The sequence below is a fragment of the Euprymna scolopes genome, chromosome 27 (genome assembly GCF_053919585.1).
Source record: "Euprymna scolopes isolate OS-2025 chromosome 27, ASM5391958v1, whole genome shotgun sequence".
Lineage (NCBI taxonomy): Eukaryota > Metazoa > Mollusca > Cephalopoda > Sepiida > Sepiolidae > Euprymna > Euprymna scolopes.
Window position 1 is genome coordinate 70642330 of NC_136508.1, and position 8145 is coordinate 70650474.

The following is an 8145-nucleotide window of genomic DNA, read 5'->3' on the forward strand; positions in this document are numbered from 1 at the left end:
CATTAAATGGTACGAATAAAATTGCTGTTGGGTAACTTTTCGCCCATTGGATGCCTTCATGTAGATGTTGTAAGATGGAGAACCATAGGGGTACATTAACGGGTACATTAAAGTATCATAGAGGGGATGTAGTTCGGAGATCCATTTTAATGTATCATTTCTAAAACGCAAGACAATATCCCGGTTAGCTGTTGGTTCATTCTCCATTAATATTCCAATCTCATACGTTGTTGTTGGAGCATTGAATCGCCGTGGAGGCTCTTCTTGCGGCCTTCGGTCTTCCCTTATGACAACTTTATGTTCTACCAAGTGTTCTTCTTCAATCCTCTCCTTTGTTGTTTTCAGCTGACAAATAAAGCTGTTGTTCTCATGTAAAAATTCAGTCAGACTTTGGAGAATGTCTCTATTGAGTCTACTGTCACGTCCCCGATTATGTAGTTCCTCTTCCAGACTATCCAAGAAGTAGACTTGAATAAACTTTGCTGTTTCATCTTCAGGTGGTAAAAGACTCCCAATCTGGTGGCAAACCTGGCCTCGAATTCTAAAAGAAGGATTCCACCCATGTACTGCCACAATTTTGTGACCAAATGATGTCATTGCAAAACAATTGTTATAACTGCGTAGATTTTGCAGAAAATCTTTAGAGATGGGACCATTGCCGGAGAGCAAATCTTGAAGCAACTGAGGCAGTGGTGGAAAGCTATCAAGCACAACTTTGCCAGAAGAACAACAACAACCAGGGGTTTCTCCTTTAAATTTTACAGCTGAGCAATGTTGACATACTTTGTCCATTTTTCCTATATCAGCTGTAGTGAGAGAGTCATTTTTGTTGTAGAGCAATCCTTTTCTATTGCAGTGTTCTATTTCATGGTGTCTCAAAGCAGTCATTCGTTGTCTAGCTGCCTCGTTTTCTGTCAATTGCTGGGGCAAAGTCATACTCTCTCTCCATGCAGCCTCTCGTTGTTGCCCTTGGTATAGGCGAAAGCTTCGTTGGGTTTCCGATTCATTCTGATGTCGTTGAGCCACTCTCAACTGACCTTGTGTACGTCTACTTACCTCATATAATTCATTCGATCGTAATATTGCTTCTCTTTCCAGTGCATATATTTGCCTTTCTTGAATTTCATCTTGTGATGAATTTAACCGCCTTACAGCATGTCTAGTTCTGTCAGCTTCACGTTGGGTTTCTCTTTCCAAATCTGACAGTCTTGCTCTCCTTTCTCTTTGACGTATCCTGTTAAGTTCTAGACGTCTTTCTCTATCTGAATTGTTTTCATTGGAGCGAACTGCAGCAACTCTTAGTCTATTAGCTTCCAATCTTTCCATTCTTTCTTCCTCACTTTCGTTTCTACTTCGTTTGGGTGGCATAATTTCGGTTTTAAACGGAATTGTTTAACGATATTAATGATTGTAAATTAATTAAGCGTAAAGGAAATGTATACTAACTGAAATGGACGAACTATAAATAATATTTCTGAATAGTACAATTATAAACAATTATATTGTACCTATTTACTATGCCTCCCCACGGGACAGAGTTAGACACCAGGGTCGTTTTTTAACGTGGAGAAAAGGTACAAAAATAAAAATTGTCTCAGTCGTGAAGGATTTCTCCTCCACCGAAAGAGAACAAGAAAATGAAGTGCAGCATCTGAAGAACAGATACTACACTTTGATCTTGACCAAAAGGAATGAATAAAAGCGACCTACGTGTGACTCATTACTTCCGGGTGTAAACGTCACAGTCTAAAAGTAATAATTAAAAAAAAAAGTAAATGTAAAATAAATGTAATACCAACTTAGGTTAACTAAGTAAACAGTACAATTAAAACAGTTCTATTAAAACAAATAATTACTAAGATCTAGGTAATTGTTAGTCTCATTGTTATGGTTTTAAAGAAAAAAATGTGTAAAAAAAGTTCTGCTTTTGTGGGTACGTGTATTTCTTTTAAATTACATAACCTTTTTATTTTATTAATTATATCTCTTTTAAATTTATATATTTTGTTAGTAAACTGGAAGAAATTCAGTTGAATAAAACCTTGTTCGTGTTCTTTACGTTAAACTCATATTTTTATAAAAGGTTCATCCGGTTTAAAGAAAGCGCTAAGTTTAAATAAGACTGGAAATAACTAATTCAATATATAAATAGAAAAATGAAATAAATATAAGCTTTAAGTCTTAAGATAGTAATAATCAAAATGTAATAAATTATTTGTAGTTCAAATCTATGATAAGACAGGCTTTCGAAATAGGCTCGACCAGAAAGATTAAATTGGAACGAAATTATAATCTCCGTGCCATTTTCAAAACAACCCCACAAAAGTAACGATATCCTGCAGTTGGTTAAATGACAATGGTTGTAAGAAAAATGTAAAAGAAAATGCGCTTATCTGTTTATTTTGACCTGTTTTATTTAATTAAAAAAAATTGGCTATAACTGGAAGAGAGCGTTATGTTTTGGGGGTTGTTTAAAAAATAGAATGGAAATAAAGTTAGTTCCGTTTTAATTGTCTTTAATTGCGGCAAGCGCTAACAAAATCGAAAAATCACTGTTTACATTCGAAATGTTAACTTTTATAGGTTTACAGGTTTGCTGACAAGGCTGGGGGTGTTTAATACAATTATTTTACTAAATTGATTTTTTTCATTTAAAAATAAAATTATTTCTTTTTTAATAAAGTTTTATTTTAAAATATTTGTTTTTGTTTATTTATATAAAATTACGATAGTTGAATTGTATTCTTTCAATTATATTGGCAAGTAAAATATGAAAGATTAAAACGGAACGAAATTGAAATTTCCATTACATTTTCAATACAATCCCAAAACATAAAGCTTTCCTCGCCAATGAATTGTTTTGATAATATACGTAAAGTGAAATAAATCGAATATAAAATTAAATGAAAATATATTAAATAATTAAATGTTAAATAGATTTTGTAAATAGTACAGTTGAAATGATTAGAATATTTCCAATATGTAATAAGGTCGAGGTAATTAGTTAAAGAGATTTAATATAATGTGATATGCAAATGAGCATAAGTCATTCGATATGGGGGTGGTTTGTAGACTAGTATATAAAGAAATTAGGCATTGATTCTTATGTCTCCTATAACAGAAACATCCTAAAATGGGTTCTAATGTTTCTCTACCAGGAGAGATCTACCCTCTTACCTCCTTTATATTTCGTTGATGGTGGAGAGCTGTACACACAGACAGAAACACACGAACCCTATTACTTTATAAATATATATATATATATATATATATATATATATATATATATATATAAGAAAGATATATATATATATATATATATATAAGAAAGATATATATATATATATATATATATATGCATACAGTCTATCACAAAAGTGAGTACACCCCTCATATTTCTTCAAATATTTTAGTATATCTCTTCATGGGACAACACTAAAAATGTGTTTTGACACAATGAAAGGTAGTGTCTGCAGCATATATAAAAGAGTTAATTTATTTTCGCATCTAAATAACTCCAAATTTAGCCATTAAAAGCTAAATCTCTGGCAACAAAAGTTAGTACACCCCTTACGAAAGATTGTTAATATTAGCATACAATACATCAACACACAACATTTTGTGTGGCCACCATCATTATACAAAACTGCCATTAGTCACATAGGCATGGAGTGTATCAGAGCTTCACATGTAGCCACTGGAATGCTCTTCCACTCTTCAATTACGACGTCGCGGAGCTGGCGGATATTTGAGGCTTTGCGCACCTCCCCCTTTTTCTTGAGGGTGCCTCAAAAATGTTCAACTGTGCTCAAGTCTGGAAATATGCTTGGCCAGTCAATCACCTTTACACCCAGCCTCTTCAGTTAAGCAGTGGTTGTCTTGGGTGTGTGTTTTGACTTATTGTCATGCCGTATCACTGCTCTGCGACCCAGTTTCTGGAGGGAGGGATCGCGCTCTTCTGTAGTATTTGACAGTACATGTTGGAGTTCATGTTCCCCTCAATGAAATGTAACTCTCTGATACCTGAAGCACCCATGCAGCCGCAAACCATGGCATTCTCACCACCATACTTGACTGCAGACATGGCACATTTATGTTTGTACTCTTCAAATTGGTGTGCATGACTGTCACCCCAGAAGGAAGTCTTTTCTGAAGGCAACGCACAAGAAAGCCTCCAAACAGTTTTTCTGAAAACATATCAACAAAGCTCATGGATTACTGAAACCATATATTATAGTCTGATGAGACGGAATTTAATTTGTTTGGTTCTGATGGCCTTAAGCATGTGTGGCGGCGACCAGGTGAGGAGTACAAAGATAAGTGTGTCGTGCCTTCAGTCAAGTATGGTGGTGGAAATATCATGGTCTGGGGCTGCATGAGTGCTGCAGGTATTGGAGAGTTACATTTCATTTAGGGAAACATGGACTCCAAAATGTACTATCAAATACTGCAGCAAATCATGATGTCCCCCAATATTATTAATATATACAACAGTACCATTACGTTAATAATTTTAGTTTTGAAAATTATTATTTTAGATAACCTGAAGTAAAAGAGACTCACTGTTGAATTTTATGAAAACATTGACCTTTCCTTCTGAATTTATTTCAGACGACGTAAATATAAAGTTGTCGTCTTACTTGTCGTTTTCGTCCTCGCGTCCCATAACTACTTCACTTGATTTCGGGGGTACAAACAAAAAAAAAACACGTGGTTTATTTGCTTGACGAGGTAATCTTTTTTAGTATATAAAAGTAACTTTGTGCGTGTGTGTGTGTGTCTGTATGTGTGTGTTCGTTCTCTATGCACTCGAAAACGGCTGAGCTAATTTTATGAAATTTCACACGAAGATACTTTATGCATCTCGCAGTGTTGTTAAGTAGGTTTTGTATCGGAATGTCTTCGATAAGATAATCGATAATCGGTAATCGAAATAATCCGATAAAAAAGAACAGAAAATTTTGATCAAAGTTAACACCTTACACAGCCTAACATCACAAGTACATTTGAGAAATTTTATTACCACACAAGTCGAAAGGCACGACATATACAATCAACAGTAGGTTATTTGATATAACATGAGCGTGTTCGAAACGAATGTTTCTGTTAAAAACACAACTGCACCACGATACTTGATTGTTTTCATTTTAAAGTAAAATTCAAGCCATTATCACTGCACAAGCAGTAAAGCTAGGCATATACGATCAACAGTATGTTCTTTGATATGGCAGGAGCGCGTTCAAAATGGATGTTTCGGTTTAGAGCACAATTAAAGCATTTGACTTTGGCCTTGTAAACTTTAATGCAAGCTATTATATATAAAAACAAATTCATAAAATCAACAGTAGAATCTCTGTAGTGTAATGTAGTCTGGAATGTATTGTGGACTAAGTTACTGCGGGGAAGTATGTGAAGCTTCCTCACGGTGCAGCATCATGGATTCCCCACTAGAGTAGGCAATCAATCAATTTGATTGAGAAATGAGCGATTTAACGGATTTCGATGACAATAAAATATCGGAGTGTGAAAGGTTCGTTCACTATCATTCAACCCCGGGCAACAGCGGGTCTCCCTGCTTGTATACATATTTATCTAGATATAATTATGCAACTAAATACACACTAGTCTTTATCACAGACGAAAAGTTATACAATCATGAATTTTGGATTATACCTAAATAGAAAAAAAAATATGAATAAATGAATAAGTCTCTGCTAAAGCATAACCTCCTGTTAAAAAGTAATTATTCACAACCATGAAGCTGATAAGAACTCCCTCGAAATATTTATTTAAAAACAAATCGTGTTAAGATTCCGGACAGAAAAAAGAAATTAACATTTAGTTTACATTATGCATGTTAGATATTTTTTCGCCTTCTTCATGTCAGTGAAGAAGCGAAGAGTTGACATTTAGGCGCGTCTTTCAAGACTACGCATGCGCATAAACACTTTGACAGAAACTCGTTACATGCAAAGCGCCGGCGTCGGCTAAAAGAATAGAATAACGAAAGGAAAAAGAAATATCCAACGGCTGATATGACAAGCTTGTAAAGTCCACGTCAACATGGATTTAAAGCAGAAATGACAGTCGTACGCCTGAAGACGTAGTCAGCGTGTAGTCATTGTATATGTTTCATATTATAAAGTATTGTATGTTTTCCTTTTCTTGTTGTGGTCGGCATATACTAGTTGAAGTGCTTGCTTGCGTGGTCTTTGATAGGAATATAGACAATAGCATAATGCGTTAGGAAAAAAGAACCCTTGTACGTGCAAAATTTAATTGAAATACTTAAGAGCAAATATTATCCAATAACAAATTCAATAACAAATTCAATAACAAATTCAATAACAAATTCAATAACACATTTTCTTTGTTTCTCTCTCTGGTTGTACTTTTCCGATCGATGGTAAAGATCTTAAAGCAGGTAAAACTGGCCTTGTACTTCTGAGTTAAGATCGTTCTATGCACCGTAGGGTCGTTTCTTGAAATTTCCGTACGTCCTGACATTGCATATCAACTTCATGGTGAGTAGAGCGATAAACGATAACACATTCTCTTTAAATCAAAGCGTTGGTATGCCGCCTGCTTTATGCATCTTTTGTCGGGTTCGAGACGCCACAAAGTCGCAGATTTTTCTCCGTCATTAATTCTTTTAATTATCTGCTTAAATGTTCAGTTGTATCGAAGCAGTGAATGACGCATTTTTTTCTAACAATAGAAATTATTAATTGAATCTGAAGAAGGAACACATTAATTATAAACTCCAAATTCAAACGGCCTGCCATAAACGGTTTCCCGCTTCCAACTGTTTACAAATCCTCTATCGTGACGACGACAAACGAAAGAGTAAGAAGGAGAGAGAGAGAGAGAGAGAGAGAAAGAAAGAGAGAGAGAGAGAAAGAGTGCGAGACAATGAAAGAAAGGACATGGATAAATATATATGACACAGAGATTGAAATATTGCCAAAAGCTATTGTGAACTTCTACCTCTGGTCATCGACATTGATCTAACCTTTATAACCCGACAGCAACCACTTTCTGTCAACCTGAGGCGAACGAATGATTTCCCTCTTCGCTGTGTTTCGCAACACATTTTTCAATTTTCTTTGTCAACTCAAATGAACAAAGAAGGTTAGACATAAAACTTGTAAATGTGGAAACTTTAGCGTCTGGAAACATTCCTATCTTCGAATTTATATGAGGCATAAGAAAAATATGGTATAAAAATGTGTTACTGCAGAAAAGAAGGAGATTGTTTTATCAAAAACATACAAACATTTTATAGGACCCTTAGCGCAGTGGTTAACGTACTTGAGAAAATCAATTGTAAAAAGTGATATTCTCCTGAAGGTTGTAGATTCAATCCTCAGTGTGCGCGACCGAAAAATACAATTGCAAATTACTTAGGATCTCTACCCAGTTATGGCTGACGGAACAAGAACACGTTATCCCCGTGAAGTAAATAAAAGGTTCCGCCTGAAATTTGTCTAAATTCTCGGGTTCGACAGAAACATTCCCGAGTTCGACAAGATACAACTGAAGGTCGGATGTTACATCGGTCGAAACGTTGTGAAAATTACACTCAAGATGAGAACAGTCGTCCGATTAATCCAAATAATACAATTTTATAGGTTATTTTCATTTTCGTTCTATTTTTACTAAATTGTTTATATTTGCTATTACATTTTGCATGTTTGGAAACGATCTCCAATCTGATAGGTCCTGTACTATCAGCTAACGTGTAACCCGGCTCTATCGCCACAATATTGCATCCCTGCGTCATTTTTACAAGTACTTTAATATTATGATTTCTTATAAACACGTAATACCTGTATCACTCTGACGTAAATAACCCCAACTAACCCGTTACACAGCAAAATCCCACCCCTTCAATTGGGAGGTCCGTAGTTCCCGGTAAGCCTTCTACTATAATTATTTCTACCTTCGAACTGGTAGACTTTGGAAATACTTTTTCTCTTCTCTGTTTATTGACTTGTACTAACGTGCAGAAAATTTAAATGTAATGCAAACGAAAATATTCTTCTCAACAGCGTACAATGTGATCCTCTAGACATAATCCCAAATAAGTGCATTTGTATCTAAGTTGCACGGCACTCTGTTTGGGTTGAATGGGAGTAAAATATA